General features: G+C 41.3%; 1 protein-coding gene across 1 annotated transcript in view; it reads right to left on the bottom strand.

The window, feature by feature from the left end:
* LOC110154608 (plexin-A2-like) overlaps positions 1-9,883 on the bottom strand; it is an 84,993-nt gene extending 75,110 nt beyond the window's left edge. The window contains 1 exon segment of the mRNA XM_055160738.1: positions 9,640-9,883. The gene's annotated coding sequence lies outside the window, so the exon portion shown is untranslated.
* Positions 9,884-11,003: the final 1,120 nt, after the last annotated feature.

An 11,003-nucleotide genomic window follows, 5' to 3' on the forward strand; every position in this document is an offset into this window, starting at 1 on the left:
CTTTGGGAAGGTAAACTAAGGGAAATTTGAGTTAGTCCAGGGTCCAGTTGTGACAGATGAAATCAATGTTATAGAAAGTTTTTTGCACTTGAGAGTGTGTTTTAGGATCATCAAAATGTTACGCATGGACAATCATCCAATTTCTGTTCATCTTATGATCAAAGTTCACATTTCCCTCTCCTGAGTCCTCTACAAGAATAAAGACTTAGAACTCTAGCGGCATGACAGCAGATATCAGATTTGTGTCTCCAAAGTCAGGCCATGACCTTTAAGAATTTGACACCAGCAGTGCCACTCAGGGGTTAATTCAGTGTAGTCAAACTCCTTTGTGGATTACAAAAATGCATAGGGAAAACAAAATAGGAAGCGGCATTGGAAGAGGAGAAAGACAGGCATGCAGGAGGCAGTCTCAGCCTCATCGTTTCATCCATTTGGGCTGTGGCGGCTTTGGTCACGTCTTAGGCGTGCAGTCATGCTGCTCAGTGTTTACCCGGGATTACAGAGGCAGCTCTTGGCCCCGCTGAATTCTCCGCCTCGCCACTCAGACACGCTCCAGCCGAGACGTGACTCATTCACACTCACAGCACACAGGAGCGCCCCCTGGGGACACGTGCTCTCAGCGGACACCAATCACAGCCAGGGGAGACAGAGGGGAAGAAGGATCTGGGGCTTCACAAACATGACCTCTGACCTGGATGAAGAACCAGAGTCATTCTATGAGGTCATCTTAGTATATCAAACATGATGTCATAGTTTCCTGACTTAATTCAATTCATGAAGATTACTTGATAGATCTGTGTGGAGTGTAGGATGGTCTAGTAAAAGTAGACAAAACAACATTCTAAGGGAATGCAGATATTGCAATAATAGCCCTAATGGTTATAGATTTTTCTCTTAATGGCCCCAAATCCATAAGGCCAATCAATACTGTTCGAATGCTGAAAGATTATTTGTCTACTAAATCAGTTTTCTTGTTTGGACAATCTTGAGCTACAATACCATTTCAGAGTCAATTTTGTCTGTTATTTTTTTCATCATTGATTACATAGCAGGTATTTTTCCCAATTAGTTTTAAGGGCCAAGGCAATAACTTCAGAAAGGCCTGTTTTTAATAAAGCAATGGTACAAAACAAACCTCTTGCCTGAATTAAGATTTATGACCCATGAGACAAAAATGCTATCCTAAATCACATTTTTGCAAATAATATTCAGTTTGTTGTTAATTGTTATTTTATTGTATTGCTCAGGCTCATCTCACAATAAGAGCAGCAGACTATGTGGGAGAAGAAGTAGTCTCAAATAACACTCACCACGATTACAAGCTTCTTAGCAAAGGATATTACATTTTCTGTCAATTGTGAAAAAGAACAAACATGAAATTAAATTGCTTTAAACATTTTGGGCTTAACATAATTTAAATGTTTTGCTATTCTTTGTTTGTATTATTAACAGTGTTGGGAGTAACGCGTTATAAAAGTAACGAATTACAGTAATGCATTGCTTTTTGCTGTAACGCAGTAATGTAAGGTATTACGGGGGGGAAATGGTACTATTTTACTCAGTGCAAATGTGAGTAACGCGCGTTACAATGCTTTTTTAACCTGGATTGAAGTGGTGGGTTTTTCTTCGTACAAATTCGCTAAAATCACCTCGATATCAGCAGCGGTGAAACGCCGGAGACGCGGCTGCGTAGACCTTCAGGTACCCGCGGGCGAAAGGACCGACGCAGAACTCTACGCTGTTTAGACCTGGTTTAGACCTGGCTCAGTTCTGGTTTACAGTCGTCCGAAGTGCTGTATGTTTGCAAGTTTTCTCCCCGACAAAACCCACAACACCGACAAAGGCTCCTGCGCTCGCTCCCAAAAGGCAGAGGAAGATGCTCACCATCGCACAAAAAGTTGGACTTGCTGGACACGCTGAAGGAAGGTAGAAGTTACGCGCTGTAGCAGAGTCTTACACCGGGTCGGGTACCCACAAATACTTGCTGAAATCAGGGCCGCGAGCCCGCGGAGCACGGTGTCCATAAAGCGCGATCGGGCAACAGCCGCTCTTTACCTTCGTGAGGTGCGGAGCAAAGCCGCTCCTTTCTCCTGCGGTCACTTTCGAGCCCGTCCCGACAGTGAGTCCTGTTTTAGTCCTAGTTCAGTTCTGGTTTAGTCCTGGTTTTGTTCTGGTTTAGTTCTAGTTCAGTCCTGGTTTAGTTCTCCTCTTCAGTCCTGGAATCAGTCCGAGATTAGTCCTGTTATAGTCCTGGTTCAGTCCTGGTTCAGCTCTGGTTTAGTCCTGGTTTAGACCTGGTTTAGTCCTGGTTTAGACCTGGTTTAGTCCTGATTTAGTCCTGGTTTAGTCCTCGTTCAGTCCATATACGGCACAAAAGTTCAGCATCTTCACAGTTATTTTGGTGAGAGTAACTTAAAGTAATGCAATAGTAATGTAATGCCTTACATTTTAAATGCAGTAATATTGTAATGTAACAAATTACTTTGAAATGACAGTAATAAGTAATAAATAACGCATTACAGTTTTAAAGTAACTTGCCCAATAGTGATTATTAATAACGTGTACTGCAGCAGTGGGGGTAATGGGGAACGCAATAAACATTCAAACATCAACATAAGAAAGAAAGAGAGAAGATTGGCCAAATTGAATGTTTAGGTCTGTCACTTATAAACACTACACTACATACTCTTCTAGTATAAATACCAATTAGGGGTATGTGATATTGACATAAAATTTAATTATCTTGGTGATAAATTTCAAACAATATTAATGGAACTGGTAGAAATGCAATAAACATGCCTGTTGAGGTTCAAGTACAGCAAAAAACATGGACAGTTCCCTTGCTTCAAATATTAATCAGTAGTTTTTTATCAAACAACTTTCTTTCCAGCTAACAATACAACAATTGCAATATTATGAAATTTTTAAAATTATATCTCCTGCCTCTAGGACCATTGTTTTCAAGTATTTTAGCATTACAATAGAAAAAACTTCTGACGTGGTTGTGCCTACTGGGTCTGATGGGATAGTTAGTGGGTGCTGAATCACATGAGCGCTTCACTGGGGGAGGGCTACCGTTGTACCGATTACACATGAATGAACTGCCGGGCGTCAGTCGCAACAGAACTTGACTTCCAAATGAATAAATGAAGGCAATTAGTAGGCCTGTGTTCAATGTTGTGAGGCCAGAAGTAGGTCAAACATGCCGAGAGCGGAGAGCATGAGGGGGGGGTAGGCACAGCAGGTTGAGGACAGAAGACCCTCGCTGTGACCAGTGATGAGTTGGGAGAATTATAGGACATGGAAATGCCATCTTCATTAACAGGGTCTTTTATGTAAATGTCAGAGCAAGTCACAAGAGACTGAGGAGTTTATTAAAAAGTGAGTGTTGTGACATGGATCCATGTTTTAGTGTGTGATAAAAGTGTCCTACATTAATGTCCTAATGCGTTAATAGTAACACTTTGAGTATGAGTCCAAAAGCTCTAAAATAATCCAACACACTTTTCACATGCACACTCAGCTGCTCAGGTTTAATGTAAGTATACCATAATAAAGGGTCCCAGCTTCTTCTATTCCCAAACCTTAAGGGGCCATTTTGTGTGTTGTTTGCCTTTTGCCTTTACATTTCTTCTGGGTGTTCAGATTTCTCTTACCATGCACTTACAACATGAGGCCAGAACGTCTCTATGATGTGGTAAAGTCAATTTTTGCATTTCAAATAACAGTTATTTTTATCATTGATTTTCTAGCAGTTATTGTATCCAATTAGTTTTAAGAGCCAGGACAACAACTTCATGAAGGTCTGTTTTCAATAAAACAATGGTACAAAACAAACCTCTTGCCTGAATTAAGATTCATGAGACAAAAAGTGCTATCCTGAACCACATTTTGGGTGGATAACTGGAGATATGGCCTCAATAAGGTAGTGATATTTAGTTTAAATCTTTATCCAATCAGTATGCAAGTGACAGCCGACCCCAGAAAGACAAAACATAAATTTATGAAGCATAAAAGCATCATTTTGTTCAATAGTTTCCCAGCTTTACTACTTATGTTAATTTTGATGCAGCACAAGAGATTTAGCTCATCATATAATTATGCTCTATGGTAAATTTAAACAGAAACATTTTCTTGAGACGAGGGAATTCTTACAAACAGCATTTAGATTGATGATCCAAGTCTGAAGCTAGCGCGCTCACTGTAAATTCATTCCACTGGCAGCCTTCTTGGCACAACTCATGCATCATGTTACATTAATAACAAGTAACATAATTGCCTTTTTTCCATATTTGTTGTTTGGTTTATTGGTCATTGCAGATATTGGGGCTTTTACGACTCTCAGCTTGGCTACAAATCTTTTCAGTGGAGTAGGGGAGGCTGTCTAGAGGGACCAGTAAAACAACGGTATGTCACTGCAACGCGCTGTGCCCCTAATAAGAGCAGGATGCTGGGTACAAGCAAATGTGGCATAGGGGAGCCATTCCAGCACATCACCAGCCCACCATCGTCAGCATCCCACCTCTGCGCCACATGCCATTATCTCAGCATATGCATAATACATGTAGATACAGCCCTATATCAAAAACTGCAAGTCAAGAGCATGGGTCTCTCCTGCTCCTCACAGACTTTCTCCATCTCCTCCATAAATCTCATTGTCGTTCTTTTCCGGCTAATGGTGACCCCAAGCAGGCCAAAGCTAACCGCAGAAGCCGTTGCACTGCATATATGATGAGAGAAGAGGGGGAAAAGTCAAAGTGACCTCCAGTGCCGTGATGTAAACCCGTGCAGTCCAAGTGCAATAGGCAGCTTCTTCTATTATTCAGCAACCAGAATAAGGCAGACTAAGGGGCTGCAAGAAAGTGGAGACCAGGCAGAGATATTTCTTAAGTGCACAAAGAAAGAAGAAGGGATAAACAGGAGGAGATGGACGGCGACTTGGGTCTGGGTGAGTGGGCTCGTACAGCTGTAAGGAATGAAGAATGAGTATAGTGAAATCTGAGAGGCAGTTTCTTTGCTTCAGAGCACAGACGTAACAGGATTCAACATTTTTATTTGCCTCAATAACTTTGAACACAAGACCCAGTTGGCAGATTTGTAGTAATAAGATCCATTCATTTGTAATTTAACAATGACTCACCAAACATTTTTTAGGTGATTAAAACTGATTTCTGATATGATTTCAGATCATTTTAGTCAAAGTAAAAGATCGCATTGGAAAACCATTTCAGCAGCCTTTTTTGAGGTGAAGAGCAAAATGTAAAGTCCTTGGCCTTCCATAAAACTTACCAAACTATGACTCTAATTAATTAGGGGAACATTTCCTGTTATTCAAACCAAAACTATCGATTGCTGTCTCATGAGTCTAAAATTCTTCCTTCCCATGTAGACATGAATGTGTTAAGACAAATCTTCCATGTGAATCCCTGTGAGGGTGAATGGTTCTCCGTACTGGCCAGCACACTTAACGGTTATGGTAAATCTAAATGGGCAACAGTGAGAGTATGGTTGTCTTGGTTTGTGTGAGTATATTTTGTGTTTCTTTACAGTAAATTCAATGTCAGTGTTGCTTTATAACCATCAATAACTAGGATCTGGCATCACGTTTGCTGCCCAAGGCCCCTGTATATACAAATGAAAAAAATAATTTCATTCATTGATGCAGTGCAGCCACGAGAAGCTGTGCATATGTCCATAATTCTCACACCACTGCACACCGATATCAAAGAACTTATTCCTGAGATGTCTTGCTTGCTTTCTTCCTCTCTCCTTGCCCATATGGCTTCTTGGAGCAGGGGGATGGCAAGGTCTGAGGAAGCTGGCACAAATAATTACGATCAAAGAAATTACAATGTAAAAGGAACAGATGCTGCCTTCAGTGCTGACAAATCACTGCAGCGCGAGGACATGCAGATTTACAGGGAAGAGGTGGGGATATTTCTCATGCACAACTTTTTCTCTCTCTTTCTAAGTATCTCCTGCTCCAAAACCCATTAAACATTTAATCCATGGAGCAAATACAGCTTTGGAAAGGCCATGCACCCAAAAAGCTGTACAAATACAAGCATCTGCCCAGATTATCACAGTCTGTCTCCACGGTTGACCCAGCTCAGTCTGGCCCTAATTGTACCCACAACCATGTAACTCTATCCTGCTGCCTATATCAAGTTAAATGTTCAGGAATAGAAAGGCTAGGGACAAAAACACAAGAAACAAGTGAGACTACCAATACAATAGATCTCTATTTTAGACAATTTATGGTAGATCTATATATAGAAGTAATTCAAATAAATTTAAAAAAGAAAAATCAGCTTTTTGTTGTGTTTAGAGGGTTAATTGGTCACACATTACAATCATTTTACTTTTAAAAATGACTAAGATTAGTAACATTGTTCAGTTCTTCACACCACTAATTGTATATTAAAATTTAAGTGTTGCTCGTGAAGCTGGGCAGATCAGATGACGTCTGGAGATTCTGGGTCATGGTTTTGTGTAACCTCGTGGGAGGGCAGAGGGCGTTGAGGAGGGAATGATGGCTCAATTTCATCAAATGTTTGCACTCCAAACATTCCTCTAGTTCGCTCCGGCAACACTGGCCAGTCGTCTGGGTCGTTTTATTTAGTTTAAAAAATATATTTACTTTTGTGGAAGCAAGAAGCTATCTTAATTCTTATTTTAATCCACTACATTGCTTTATCTCAAGATGTAATTTCAACATACAGGATTTCAATTACCGTAGCCATGTACAATCTTTTTTTTTTTTTTTTCAGTTCTGAACTTAAACTTGCCAAAACCAAATATAAATTGATACCAATGACTGTACAAGTATCAGTACCAGTGCATCCTTAATTTCAGAGTCAAAGTCTAAACTTTAAAAGACCCCTGTCACCACTTTTTAAAACTGATCCCTGTGACTTTGATATTTCAAACTGCCATATGTTGTGTGTTCATGCTTCGACACACACCGGCAGAACTGATGCAAAACACACACATCAGCAACTTCCTGCTCTGTTTGTCACAACAACAGTGTGACAATCTGGATCCGATACGCCATATTGTAGGAGCAGCTCCAGTGCACGCTGAGCACTGCCAATGGTACCATCTGCCAGGTGAGCTACGCGCTAGACTCTGGTACCTCCCTCTTCCTCCACTGTCACTACATCACTCCATCACAGACATGAGGATCTATTTGTACTTATCACTCCTCTTCACCTTTTCTAACACTATCCTGCTCTAGGCTTGGATTTTATATTGAAACCAGCATGGAGACTGACAACAAACAAATACTGATTAAAATCAGTAGCTTTGTGTCTACAGTTTTTGCTAAATGCAGTTCATGCTGAAGCAATGCAATTAGATCAAACAAAAATACACATATATTAAGTTTATGTTCACTTACTGCCCATGTATTCCAACTCCTTTGATTTAGCAGAATTTATTTATTTTGCTCATTGGACTGGATCATACTGGAATAGGCCTGTGTATTGTTCAAAGTTAGAAGGACAGTACAGAACAAAATGTTTGGTTTCCAACATTTGTTTTGACATGTTTTGATATCTAGTGGGTCCAGAATATTCACAATAGATTATTTCTGGGCACTGTCACCACAAAAGAATGAATGAATCCATAAATAGGTACAGAAAAGTACCACTCAGGTGCCAAAAACCAGGCGTCCCTCAAGTACTTTTACCTGAAAAAGTTTAGAATATTGAAAAATATATATTGTCCCACAAGGACATGAAGACCAGGTTCACCTTACAAGAGCATTGGTTTTAGATGTAATAATTTGGCATAGCTCTATACTAATGTATAATTTTACCTACCACAACTTTCTTCAATCTACCACAGGCAATCTTTACAATTGCCATCATTTCCATGGCTCTTGTGTGCATGCAGCTTCATACATACACCAATGCACTTCCAGAAAGCATCATTATACCACAGACACCCAGGCAGTTTGTTCCATACGTGGAAACACTTCCATACTCAATACCCACAAACCGGGGGCTCTACATCTTCTCCCTCCTCGGGCTGTAGCATCTGAACAGTCGTGTTTAATCAGCGTCTCCGTGGGCAACCGTGTGGAGGAGGGAGGGCTGAGGGTAGACGACTGGAGATGAGGGGGGTCTTCAGTACATAGCACTGAGCTGCTGCAGTGCACTCACGCACCGTATAATTGTGTTACATTCACTAATTTGTCTGATGTAGTATTCCAGTGTGTGCCTCTTTGCCCCTGACCCATATCGGCCACTCTGATATTCAAATTACAGTGCAATCAATGTCACCCATGCAGCCAGCACACATTTATATTAAAAGCACTTTTTCAGAGGTCCCTCAGTGGTATGTTCTCTGTGCTGTTACTATCATATAGCAAAGTGGTGGTAGCAGTTAAAATGGAATAAAAAAAGATGTAGATGCCACACACAACAATTCAAATCATTCAGTACTTTCGTGAGATCTCCATTCTACACTGGTCCAACGTTTTATTTAAATTAATTAATACATGCAATGACACTGATTCTCTTAAACATATACATTATCAAGATCGATTTAAATGCACACTCAACCACCTACTCCTCTTTAAGCATTTAACCAATTTTACATTATTGGCATCCGCATAAGAAGTCAAAATGACTAGGTCTATCTTATTAGGCTAATTGGAAGAATTTGTGCATGTTCAAAAGTAAATCATCAGCATTAAGTTTGATTATTTGAAACTTCTTCAAAGATGAGCCCATAACTCAGACGCCTGTCAAACTCAGAAAAAGAGGCAGCTAATGTGGAAATTCATTTAAATTCTAAAATTAGCAAAGCACTGATAAAGAGCTGCTTTGGTAGATGACTGGCATGGGTGAGCACAGGGGGGAAAGCCAATCTCGGGCTCTCTTCATCAGAGGTTTTAGCTGCTCTGCTGGGGCACGAGAATAAAGGCTGGTCCAACTGGCCGTCCAGATAAGCCCGGTCAGAGAGTGCACGTGAGGAGAGGGTGAAGGGGGTTTGAATGAGGGGGCTGCTGGGGGTTACACATCCATGAACTCAACCACAAGCCCCTCTGCCACAAACAAACAGGCGCTGAGACGCACTTGGATCACGGCATTGTCCGGGTTGGCAGCGCGTACAGCTGTGTGTGCGCTACTTCTTAAGCTCGTGTTCTTATCTCCATCTCAGCCCTTCCTGCTCCACTCCGGCTGCCACTTTGACTTTGGCGGACCCGTATCCTACTTCTCTCCACTGTTCTCCTGATCACCTGCAATTTGAAGCACCCCCCGGAACAATTAACACGCGCTGAGTGAGGACCTAAATCCCGGGCAGGCTTTGTTTAGTATACAAGCACATTTCCATTTCCGATTAAAGGATTTACGCGCACTCCAACCAAATGTGATTGTTGTGAGCTACAGTGCATTTACAGTCACTAAGTCTAGTCCTCGGAGTATGACCCAGTACTGTTACAATAGACTGGTTCTGTGTTACAGGTTGCCCAAAGCGGGAGAGACTCGTGTTACCCCTCTCATTCAAAACGTTCAATGTCACTACCTCCAGCAGGTTCAACGCGGGCAAAGTCAATTCCAACTTTGCAGTGTCCAAACTCACCATTAAATGCGTCCCGTTGCCTTACCAATATTAACCCGCATTACTCACCTTGAAATAGGAGAACAAGTCACCAGTGGAACATAGATCCGGTTGTTTCGCGTGGATTCGGGCAGTCAGCTACAGATGCAAACAACAGTGGCGGTGTCCATTCAAATCGCACGCGGTTGTTTTGTGCGTAAAGTCATGTGGATCGAAGCGTGGTGCATGTTCCCGAGAGAGAGATTCAAGTCGGTAGCTTCGAAGAGGGATTGATCATTTTCTGTAACAGGCTGTCAAATAGCCTCTCCCTCTCTCCCTCTCCTCTCTCTCTCTCTAGCTCTAGCTGTGTGGAGATGCCGGTGCTACACATGAAGTCACCCGTCAGTTCACTTGCAACTCACGTACAGACCCAACCGGTAACGCGTCATGCTTTGGCACAATTTACATCGCATAATAATGTAAAGTGAGAATAAATAATGTTACAGGAATATGGAGGAGGAAACTGGCACAATAATTATTTCTTAAACTATTTTTGTGAATGAACAAACGAATTAATGAAAGCATAAAATGAGTTGAAATGAATGGGAAATTTGCCTTACCATCATATCACCACGTGTCCTTTTCAAAATAGATGTGTTAAGTTTCTTAATTTAATGAAAACTGTACATTTTGGGGCTGGATTCTAGAAAATAAACGCCAGACGTCCCAGCAGGAGTTTCCTTTGAAATACTGCCCTCTGTAGGTCGAATCGTACAACTACCAAACCCTAACTATTGAGCTGTGACTGAAGGCTGGTGTTTTGTTTTTTTGTTTTTTTTTTGAAGATACATTTATAGATTTTCCCGGACTTTGAAAAGAACAGCACCCCAGCAATATAAAAAGTAGAAACCAATGAAAGTGCTTAGATGGCCAGAAGCTTCTGACAGTTTTGTGGAGTTGGCATGGACTGAGGTTTTCAGGGGGTTGTGGCCAGCTGTCTGCCCCTCATTATGTGCTGTGTGGTGGGTTGGAGATGAGTTGGATGTGTCAGCCGAGCTACCTGTTACCTCCAGGGGCCAGTGGACTCCCCCAGGCCTGAGCAGATGGCAGCTACCTCTCCCTGGATCAACATCAGGTGCGTGAAGAAGATACACACTCATAAACACACAGCCCGCAGACATACAAACACACCAGGGGGATGCATAAAATGGGATCCAAATTCACCCAGGGATGTAGGGAAAAGTGGTATTTGCAGTGATTTTTTTTTTTTAAACCAAAACAGAAAAGTGTGTTTCTAGAGTAGGGAGTTGAATTTTAATGTCACTGTTTTATCCAATCACATGGTATTACAAACCAGTTCACCTTCAGAGTATATTTTATGACATGGATAAGGTAAAGAAATAAAGGGTTAACACCATAAACTATATGCTTAATTAAAATTAAAATGCATGGTT

The sequence above is a fragment of the Boleophthalmus pectinirostris genome, unplaced genomic scaffold (genome assembly GCF_026225935.1).
Source record: "Boleophthalmus pectinirostris isolate CB_2022bp ecotype Guang Dong unplaced genomic scaffold, ASM2622593v1 HiC_scaffold_3, whole genome shotgun sequence".
NCBI lineage: Eukaryota > Metazoa > Chordata > Actinopteri > Gobiiformes > Gobiidae > Boleophthalmus > Boleophthalmus pectinirostris.